Source organism: Sapajus apella, unplaced genomic scaffold, assembly GCF_009761245.1.
Source record: "Sapajus apella isolate SASKATOON/1434 unplaced genomic scaffold, GSC_monkey_1.0 scaffold42, whole genome shotgun sequence".
In the NCBI taxonomy this organism is placed as follows: Eukaryota; Metazoa; Chordata; class Mammalia; order Primates; family Cebidae; genus Sapajus; species Sapajus apella.
The window spans coordinates 3781605-3793548 of NW_022436982.1; positions in this window are offsets into that span (position 1 = coordinate 3781605).

Sequence of the window (11944 nt, forward strand, 5' to 3'; positions counted from 1 at the left end):
AGTAATTTTTTGAGCAACAAAGCAAAAATAAATGAATGACTATACCACATAGGCATGCCAAAAGTTCAGAGACAGCAAATGTGCACAATACACTATTAAATTTACCTTTGGCATTATAAAATACACTGTACCAGATATAGTGTGCATGATTTTAATTGAATAACACAAAGAAAACAAAGTTTATGTGAAACCACATCCATCTTGTAATATAACCATTATGAATGTTTGTATTTTATATTATTTTCTGAAATCAATTTGCAACAATAAAGTAGTGAACAAGATAAGCAGCTTTAGTTATTGAGTAGGGATGGTTTATAATGCATACATAAAATGTTTCTCTTAGCTTATTAAGTTTTGCATTAAAATAATCAGTAAATAATGGAATTTTTCCAATAAACTATTTTGACATAGCGTTAGCAGCAATATAAGTATAAATCAATTCTGCAAGCCCTGCTAAAAGAGATTGAAGAGAAAGGATTTATAGTTTGCCTGTGTAATTATTTATGGGTGAATTGTTTATGTTTCAGCAAAGAAAATAACAAATATTTCAGCAGAAATCTGGATCTATTTCTATTTTTATCCTCCTATTTTAACCAGAGTCTAGGGAGTTGTTTGAGGCAACATTTTTGTATCAAACAAACAAACAAACCATACCAAATATGCACTGCAGGAGTTAATTAGAAGTATACATGATCAGTTGGTGCAAAAACCTCTGAGCTTATAAATTCACATCATATTTCTGTGTTATCTCTCATTCTTTTTAGAATTAAAAGTGAAAATAGAACTATGGCATATTGGAATGGAATAAAATTACAACAAACAGTGAAGGCAAGAAAATATTAGGTATAGGATATGCATTCAAAATACTCTGATGCCTTTGGTATTGTAATATGGAAATTTTATGTTGTAAGCACATGAGGATTATCAAATCTTTTACACCTGGAAGGATGATACTATAATAAAAGTATCTGTAGTCACCAAATATTATTTATATTATTAATATATCAATTTACCATTTTCAATTAAAAAATAACAGCTATTATGAATCAAATGTGCCTTCCCCAAATTCATAAGTTTAAACCCTAATCCCCATCATGCTGGTATTTGGAGATTTGCTTAGATAGGAATGGAAGGTGCTGGAGTCCACTCAGCCTAATAGCTTCCCAATTAAGAAAAAAATATAAATAACATTAGGGTTAAATTTACTTAAACAATAAGATGCTAGGAGAAAGGACCTTAAAACACCATACTATACTCTTAATGAGAGTGATAAAGTATACATTCTCCCATCGAAGTACTAACCAGGCTTACTCTGCTTAGCTTCCAAGATCAGACGAGATCGGGCAGGTTCTGGGAGGCCAAAATTGATTTTAAGTTTTAAACAAAATTTGGTGATTTCATGGACACAGATGATTCCATGGAACATTACACACAAGGGCCTGTTGGGGGGTGCAGGGCAAGGGGAGAGAGGGTTTTAGGACAAATACCTAATGCATGAGGGTCTTAAAATATAGATGACAGGTTGATAGATGCAGCAAACCACCATGGCACATGTACACCTATGTAACAAACCTGCACATTCTGCACATGGATCCCAGAACTTAAAGTAAAATAAAAAGAAAATTAAAGAAAGCACACCAACCAAACCAAACAACTCGCCAGCAATATACAGTCATTCTTGCTAACCAATAAAACAACTTACTTACGTACTTAAAAAAAAAAAAAAGTATACAACCTCCTCATCACCCTAGTATTTCTACAAGGAAGAAATTTGTTTTCCTGTTTTACTTAAACAACAATAACAACAAAAAACAAACCAAATAAAAAGTTATAGATACAACATTGTTAAGTAGTACTTTATGATTTTAAAATTTTTTGAAATTTGTTAATTATACATCTAAGCATTCACAATATGATACAGTTGCCAAAACTTTTAGTAATAATCTATAAAAATGAGCTTCATGCCTATGTCCTGAGTGATATTGCCTAGGTTTTCTTCTAGGGTTTTTATGGTGTTAGAGCTTATGTTTAAATCTTTAAGCCATTTGGAGTTAATTTTTGTATAATGTGTAAGAAAAGAGTCCAGTTTCAGCTTTCTGCATATGGCTAGCCAGTTTTCCCAACACCATTTATTAAACAGGGAATCCTTTCCCCATGGGCATAAGCAAGGACTTGATTACTAAAACACCAAAAGCAATGGCAAAAAAGCCAAAATAAACAAATGGGATCTAATTAAACTTAAGAGGTTCTTCACAGCAAAAGAAGCCATCATTAGAGTGAACGTGCAACCTACAGAATGGAAAAAAAAAATTGCCATCTAGCCATCTGACAAAGGGCTAATATTCAGAACCTACAAAGAAGTTAAACAAATTTACAAGAAGAAAACAACCCCATCAAAAAGTGGGCAAGGATATGAACACTTTTTGAAAGAAGAGGTTTATGCAGCCAACAAACATATGAAAAAATGCTCATCATCACTGGCCAATAGAGAAATGCAAATAAAAACCACATGGAGATATCATATCACACCAATTAGAATGGTAACAGATGCTGGAGATGATATGGAGAAAAATGAATACTTTTACACTGTTGGTGGTAGTATACATTAGTCCAACCATTGTAGAAGACAGTGTGGTGATTCCTCAAGGATCTAAAAGTAGAAATACCATTTGACCCAGCAATCAAATTACTGGGTATATGCCCAAAGAATTATAAATCATTATCTGATAAAGACACATGCACATATATGTTCATTGTGGCACTGTTTACAATAGCAAAGTCTTGGAACCAACCCAAATGCCCTTCAATGATAGATTGGATAAAGAAAATGTGACACATCCACCATGGAATACTATGCAGCCAAAAAAGGATGAATTCATGTCCTTTGCAGGGACATGAATGAAGCTGGAAACCATCATTGTCAGAAAACTGACAGAAGAAAAGAAAACCAAACACTGCATGTTCTCACTCAGAATTGGGTTTTGAACAATGAGAGCAGATAGACACAGGGAGGGGAACATCACACACCAGGGCCTGTTGGGGGCTGGGGGAGCTAGGGGAGGGATAGCAGGGGGTGGGGAGATTGGGGAGGGATAACATTAGTAAAAATACCTAATGCAGGTGATGGTGGGATGGATGCAGCAAACTACCATGGCGTGTGTATACCTATGTAACAATCCTGCATAATCTGCACATGTATCCCAGAACTTAAAGTATAATAAAAATATTTTAAAAATTAAAAAAATGAGCTTCATATTATTGATCAATAATTATTACCTAATTATCTTCTATTGCATGATTAGGGCTAAAATTTACTTACAAACTAACCCAAATATTTCAGTATAACATTAATGTCTCTGACTATCCAATTCTACAAGTATACTTTTATATCTCCTATTGGAGCCTGATAAATAGTGACTTGTAATTAGTATCCGGAATCTTCTGAAAATAGTTATACTTTTATGAATAGCAAAATGGTAGCTTTCTGTGTTTAAATATGTCTCAGCAAGGGCTTTACAAACTAGCTCCTCTCTGCCATTTGATGTAATTGTGGACCAATTAAAAACAAAAAAAGCAAAACCTGGATAAGTCAATTGTAATAAGCAGTAATTCTGTTAAAATTTGAAAAATATTTTGAGTTCTACATAAAATTGTAAATAAAAAATAAAAGTGCAACCCCATTATCATTTGTACAACCAGGCCAACATTTCAATTGATTTCAACTCAATTATATATTATGCTAATAAATTTCAGGAAGTATTCAATATAAGTTTTGGGGGAGTAAAATGATTAAAATGATATCTAACATATATAATCTAAAAAAGAAAACAGCCATTTCCCCCCCCTCTATTTGCTTTACTGTAAACTATGGAAATGCATGTAGAGACACACAAATCGTTTTGACTATGGATGGTGATATTTGAGAATATTTTCAAAATGTTTTAAATTTGTATAGAGAATATGAATATACATGGTTATCTGGATATACATTTAAAACAAGAAAAAATGATATACAAAAGAAGTTTGAGAAAGGTTACAAGGCAGTTAAGATATAAAGGTTATATACATATTATCTTATATATCTTTTATATATATCATATGTATATATTTTATATATATATCACTGTATGTCTGACATTGTTGGAAATGTCTTATTTAACTTGAAATAGACATAGGCAAATACTTTATAACTAAAACATGAAAAGCAATTGCAACATAAGCCAAAATTGGCAAATGGGATCTAATTAAATGAAGGCACTTCAGCACAGCAAAAAAACAAAAACAAAACAAAACAAAAAACTATTACAGAGTGAACAGGCAACTGACAGAAGGGAAGAAAATGTTTGTGATCTGTCCATCCATCTGACAAAGGGCTAATATCCAGAATCTACAAGGAACTTAAATTTACAAGCAAAACGCAAACAACACTATCAAAAAGTGGGCAAAGGATATGAACAGACACTTCTCAAAAGAATTTATGCAGCCAACAAACATATGAAAAATAGCTCATCATCACTTGTCATTAGAGAAAGGCAAATCAAAAATCACAATGAGATATCATCTCATGCAAATTAGAATGGCGATCATTAAAATATCAGGAGACAACAGATGCTGGAGAGAATGTGGAGAAATAGGAACTCTTTTACACTCTTGGTGGAAGTGTAAATTAGTTCGACCATTGTGGAAGACAGTGTGGTGATTCCTCAAGGATCTGGAACCAGAAATATCATTTGACACAGCAATCCCGTTATTGAGTAAATATCCAAAGGATTATAAATCATTCTACTATAAAGACACATGCACACATATGTTTATTGTGGTACTATTTATGATGGCAACGACTTAGAACCAACCCAAATGCCCAGAAATAATAGACTGGATAAAGAAAATATAGCACATATACACCGTGAAATACTGTGCAGCCATAAAAAAGGATGAGTTCATGTCCCTTGCAGGGACATGGTTAAAGCTGGAAGCCATCATTCTCAGCTAACACACGCAGGAACAGAAAATGAAACATCACATGTTCTCACTCATAAGTGGGAGTTGAACAACGAGAACACATGGACATAGGGAGGAGAACATCACACATCAGGGCCTGTTGGATGTAGGAAGGGGAGGGAGAACAATAGGACAAATACCTAATGCATGCAGGGCTTAAAACCTAGATGATGGGTTTATAGGTGCAGCAAACCACCATTGCACATGTATGCCTACGTAACAAACCTGCACATTCTGCACATGTATCCCAAAACTTAAAGTAAAAAAAAAAAAAAAAAAAAAAAAAAAAGAAGGGAAAAAAAGAAGAAATAGTACAGTGACGTTGATATTTTATTTTCATTCAAAATAATCAACTGCCACACAGAAAGTGGTAGAGCTAGGATTCTAACTTAAAAACCATTGCATATCCCACTATATTATTCATAGTTTATGTTAAGAAACACCTTTTATGATAGAAAACATACTGACACAATATAATTATTAGATTGCTTATTTTAGCTACTTTAAAAACAACTTAGCAGGGTAATGATAATTATATTTGGAAGTTAACAATAAAACTACAGTTGTGATGATGACAATTAAGATGCAATTATAATACCTATGTGGAATACATTCTTACTTCTGAGGTAGAAATACATTTTTGCAATGGAGGAAGTGCTAAATGAATGCCAAGGCTATTTAACAAATAGCTTACATTGATTTGGCCTCCCCAGTATAAAAGCTACCCTCTCCTAACAATGTTATAACATTCATATATCCAAACTTCCACCAAGAATTAAAGTACTTTAAAAAACTAAAATTAGTTTAGATACAATAGATTCGGTTTTATTCTAGAAGTGAATAGCCTAGTTGTTACAAGGGTTTCAAGGTTCACATGTTCTTCCCGTATCATAAGCATGCATAGTACAGAGATTACCCGTGAATGGAATAGGAAAGAAAGAGAAAAATGCAATTGCTGTTCTCCAGTATTTGAACAGACAGTTGCAATTATGTTTCTAATAAGTTTAGACAGTGTCTAAAAGGAGATAGGAACCCTGTACTATATATTCAAGTACAATATTCTCATAGTCATTCTTAGCTCAGGTTCGTTGCTTCTTTATTTTAGGAAGTCTTTCTCTTTCCATTTGCATCAACATGCTCTCTCCACTTCAGTGATCTGTCGTTGCTCAGCCCAGATTGAATTTTAATGCCTAATTTCTATGACATCAAGAAGCCTTAAAAATGGACCTATATTCTTTGGCCTGCTTCCCAACAATTTAACATCATAAATAATTTTAAAACTGAAAGGAAAATACATTTTTAGTATAATTATATTTTAACATAATGTTCTTATTTACTCAGTACTCTATTTTTCCACATTTTCTGTATGTGTAAAGCAATATATGTTTTCAATTTGTGGAATACAAAAGCAAACCACTGAGATAAATTTTACTGTATCATCTGTTATAAAAAATATTTGTTGAGAGCACAGGCACGGTGGCCCAGGCCTGTAATCACAGCACTTTGGGAGACCAAGGCAGATAGAGGTCAGGAGTTCAAGACCAGTGTGGCCAAAATGGTGAAACCCCGTATCTACTGAAAATACAAAAAAACAAAACAAAACAAAAAAAGCTGGGTGCGGTGGCACATGCCTGTATGTAATCTCAGCTACTTGGGAGGCTGAGGCAGAGAATTGCTTGAGCCCAGGAGGCAGAGGTTGCAGTGAGCCCAGATCATGCCACTGCACTCCTCCAGCCTGGACAACAAGAGCAAACTCTGTCTCAAAAGAAAAAAAAAAAAAAAAAAAAAAAAACTGGTTGAAATACAGCAATAAAAGGTCTGAATTATAAACAATTTTTCAATTAGTACAGGTATAAAAAATTATGTAGGTAGCAATATGATTTTTTTATTCGGCGTAGGTTACCATAGCAGTAACCCAAAAATATTTTGCTCACTGTTGTATCTAGCAGGTTTGTATTTAAGAAAAATTTTATTAAAAATTAATTTCCCTAATAAGAAGTTACAAAATGAGATTACTTATGTATTCATACTTGTCATTATAAATTGCAGAGATTTCAGCCACATTATAATGTTCTTCTATTAGAAATAAATTTCTAAATTCTAAAAAGAGGCTCTAGGACAAACAAAACAAAATAAAATAAAATCCCACTAAATATGGCATACATGTCCTGTAATATATCTCCTTCTCATGTATGAGATCTTTTGTTATTTCCTATAGTGTATTTTGCTGTTTGAGTTATTCATAATATTTACATTAAGACCAAAAGAAATAAAATGAGTAGAAATTCTTACATTGAATTATGTTTTACTCACATGTCAACAAAATATGATTCCCATATTTAGCACTTCTGACAAATATAAAAAAGTGACTCTATAAAGCATTTATTTTATATTTCATTTATGTTTTGAATAACAATATATGAACTATCAATAAAGCATTTACATTCATATATAGACTTAGATTTTGTTTTATTTATTTATTTTTTAAAGACAGGGTTTTGCTCCTTCATTCCGGTTGGAATGCTGTGGCACAATCATAGCTCACTGAAACCTCAAATTTCTGGATTCAAGAGACCATTCTACTTTAGCCACCTGAGTAGCTAGGACTACTGGCACACGCCAACATGTCCACCTAATTTTTAAATATTTTGTAAAGATAGCTTCTCACTGCACTGTCCAGGCTGATCTCAAAGTCCTGGTCTCAAGTGATATTGGGATTACAGCTCTGAACCAGCACCTGGCCTAGGCCCAGATTTTATTACACAAGTTTGGATGCATCATACCAACACATACTTAGTCAAGTAAATTATCTAATCTGTACAATGAAAATATTGAATCTGATAATCTTAAAGTCAGATATCAACCTTAAACTCTGAGACATATAAAGAATCTTAGAAATATTAGCACAGATTAATGTACAGATAATTGATAGGAATATAATTTATATACACTGTTTTTTAAAAAAGTTCACATATGATTAAATGGGCCAGTTAAATTAAATTAAATGGGTCAGTACTAAACTATAGTACATGCATGTAATTTACAATGAAGATATTAATACTTATAAAATGTTTAAATTTAATTTTATATTTATATTATTATTTCAATTTTAACTTTTAAATAGGGACTTAATAATGTAACAATGTTGAGAAGGCTACAAAAACTTTATAATCTATATCATTCACATTATATCAAGCATTCTCTATGAATACACATGCACATATACTATTCAAAAATAAATATATAAAATGATATGCACCGAAATTTTTCATATTAAAGTGAATATCCCTATGTTGTGGGAGTACAGTTGATTTTTAAAGTGGTTCTTTGTTCAGTTTTGTATTTTGAGTATTCTTAAAAGAAACATGTTTTATTTTATTTTAAAATAAAAATAGAAAAATCTGTGACTTACTTATTTTTCTATACGCTAAGTAAAAATCTTCTGTGGCTATAGTATGCATTTAGAGTATTATTTTGTCAGCTTATTTCAGATAAATGAATTCTCATTTTGTGCTATCTTAAGCATTCCCATTATTGAAATGAGTGATAACACGGTAGTGGCCCTCATTTTCTATGTTTGATTAAATTTGTATGCAATAACTAAAGATGTGTATCATGTGTACTAATATTCTTAGTCTATCTTTATTGCCTCAGGTTTGTATTAATGTAACAAGTTAGTGTTTATTATGGATAATGGTTTTGATGAAATAACACTTGAAGTGGTATGAATGTGACTTTTAATTGAATCAACTTTGGAAAAGTTTATTATTTTAGTTAATTATTATTTTATCAGTGTTAAATCCTCTTCTATTGTGAGTGAACACTGTATACTTAGTCAACAAATATTTGTTGAACAACTATATATCAAGCTTTTTCCTTAATCCTATGTATATAACATTAATGAGATTTATAACCTCTTAGCAGAGCCTGTAACATCAATGGGAAACATAAGCAAATGAATTACACTTCATATGACAATACTTTATTTATGCACAGTAAGAGAAGTTTGTGTGAAGTACAATAGCAAAGTAAAAACATTAGATTCATTTTGAAAACTGGTTAGTAGAAATTAAATCTCTAAGGAAACATCAAAATGGAAAGCAGTAGATAGCAAATGTTATTTGGACAGAGAGGGAAAGCCAATGCAATGAATTGTTTAAAAGAAGTTAATGTGACTTTTCTTTTAATTCCAAAGGACCCAAGTTTAAGCAATTTGATTATATTGTGTTTTGGGGGTCATGTTCTTTTTTTTTCCATTTATTTATTGCATTTTAGGTTTTGGGGTACATGTGAAGAACATACAAGATTGTTGCATAAGTACACACGTGGCAGTGTGATTTGCTGCGTTCCTCCCCATCACCTACATCTGGCATCTCTCCCCTTGCTATGTCTCCCCAAAAGAAAAGAGAGAGAGAGAAAGTAGCGATAAGAAGAAAGCAGTCAGAGGGATTGGGGAAAGACATTGTTTACAGAAGGATGACAACAGATTTCTACTCAGAAAACAATGTAAACCAGAAGACAATGGAACCACACTTTTGAAGTTTAGGTGTTCCTTGACTTATGATGGGGTTATTTTCCAAAAAACTCATCAAAAATTGAAAATATCATGTTTAAAATACACTTTGCACTTCTGATACTTTCAATTTATGATGTGTTTATCTAGACATAATCCCATCATTAGTCAAGGAATGTACTGAATGTGTTTCACTTTACACCATCATAAAACAAAATCATAAGTCAAACAATTGTAAGTCAGGCAAAACCTGTACTACAAGAAAAACACTGTCAAGCTAGATATCTTTGTCTAGTGAAAATATCTTTCAGAAATAAAGATGAAATAAAGGCTTTTCATAACAGCAAAAGTAGAAAGAATTCATCGTGAGATGGCCTGTATGATAAGAAATGCTGAAGAAAGCCCTTCACATAGAAGCAAATGATATCAGATGCATATCTGGATCTCCACGAAGCAACAAGAAATATTGGGAATGAGAACTATCCTATGTGGGTAAATACAAAGTTTTAAAAATTAAAAAAAAAAGAAGTTAATGTGAAAAAATCAGTGTAGACTATTCAATATATGTTCTACTCGTCAACATGTTACTTCTATGTTTGTGGGTATATGTATTTGGGGAAGTGTGTGTGTGTGTGTGTGTGTGTGTGTGTGTGTGTGTGTGTGTTTGCCTGTGAGCATTGAAATTATGTTTCTGAACAATCCTTGCACTCAGAACTATCACAAGAAACATTTTATTGACCTCTTACAGAACACTTTATAAATAATTTTATCCCTATAATTTAAACTAGTGTTTGAAGTCATTATAAATTCCAAAGTGAATACATTCCAGTATGTTTACAACTTCCTTTTCATTGAAAGAAATGATGTAATTATCTTAAATCTTTACATGTGTGGTACTATGAAAAGTTATATGAGACAATTTGCATAGGTACAATTATGTACTCAATTATATATTAATTGTTATACAAAAGATTCTTTTTTAGTAACATTCCCTTCATAAGTGATAAATCTTATTTGGTACCATAGTGAACATGTTAATATTAGTAACATTAATGCATTTATCATAGAAATAACACAGCATAAAGCTGGAATTCAAATTTTGTTTTTTTCATTTATTAACAAGAATAAATAGACACTGAAAACTGACATTGGGTTGTTTCTAAAAAGACAGTTACTAAGAGCAACTTGATTTATTCTAGCCCTATAAAGAAGATAAAAATAAAATATTTAAGAGAAAAACCTGGTTTCAAGGAACTAAAATTATTTGAAAATATTTATTGTAAGTTGAAAATAAGAGAATATATATATATATATGTATAAAAGCAATTTGAAGATAAAACTGCATTGTCTGTGAAAGGCTATCATTCCTAAGCTTAGCAGCCAGTAGTTTAAAGAAACAACTTACCATAGAAGATATTGAAATTTTAATAATTGCCTTTAGTTTATTTACCAATGGTTTTTCTCTAGGAGTAGTTCTACTTCTGTATCTAAGCAACCTTATAACATTGTCCAAAAAACAACGCCTAATTATTATTTTTGTATATTGTAAAGATTTAAAGAGAATCTTTTCGGTTTTAGTTTATATTAAAATATGTCTACAGAAAAGTCTACAAATCATAAGTGTAACCAACACAATGATTATTTTTAGTGAACATTATTTTATAACCAGTACTCGGAATATTTGCAGTGTATCAGAGTATTCCCATATATCCCATTTCAATACTGCTATGCCTCCACCCACATTATAATCATTGCCTTACTACTAATAACCTGTATTTATACTGTGCATCTGAAAAAGAAATGTAATTTAAAAGCACAATATAAATAAGAATATGCTTGGTAGAATTAAAGGATGCAAAATCAATTTAGTGTTCTTAGAGTGCTACATATTTATTAAATATGAAATTACATGTAGTTCCCTTCTGTGTACACTCTACTCCAAAAAGGTAATTCCTTAATTCCCTTATGACAGTTCTTGTTAAATTTAAAATTCAGAAAAAATTATTATACAAACTCCATAGGCAGGGGACATAAATTGATTCTCATTCATGCCTGCATTTATTTATTCATTCACTAATCAAAACTTACCAAAAGACCTATTTTATGCGAGATTGTATGAGTTATGAAAACAAGACTAAAATTCACTTTCTACCCTCAAGAGGTTTAGTATGGAGAGGTCCAGAATGGCAAGTAAATAAATATTTGCAACTAAAAGAATTGAATGCTGTAATAGTCTAGGGATATGTAGCAGATGCTAGAGGAAAAGAGATAGGTTAGCCACAAAATGAAACCTTGACAACTTTAATTCTTTTTATGGATAAAATTAAGGATTTATTTAATTATGCATAATTTAATTATGGAATATTTTATCCAAAATTATCCAAAATTTAATTTTAGATAATTAAAATTACTAATTAGAGTAACCTTTTA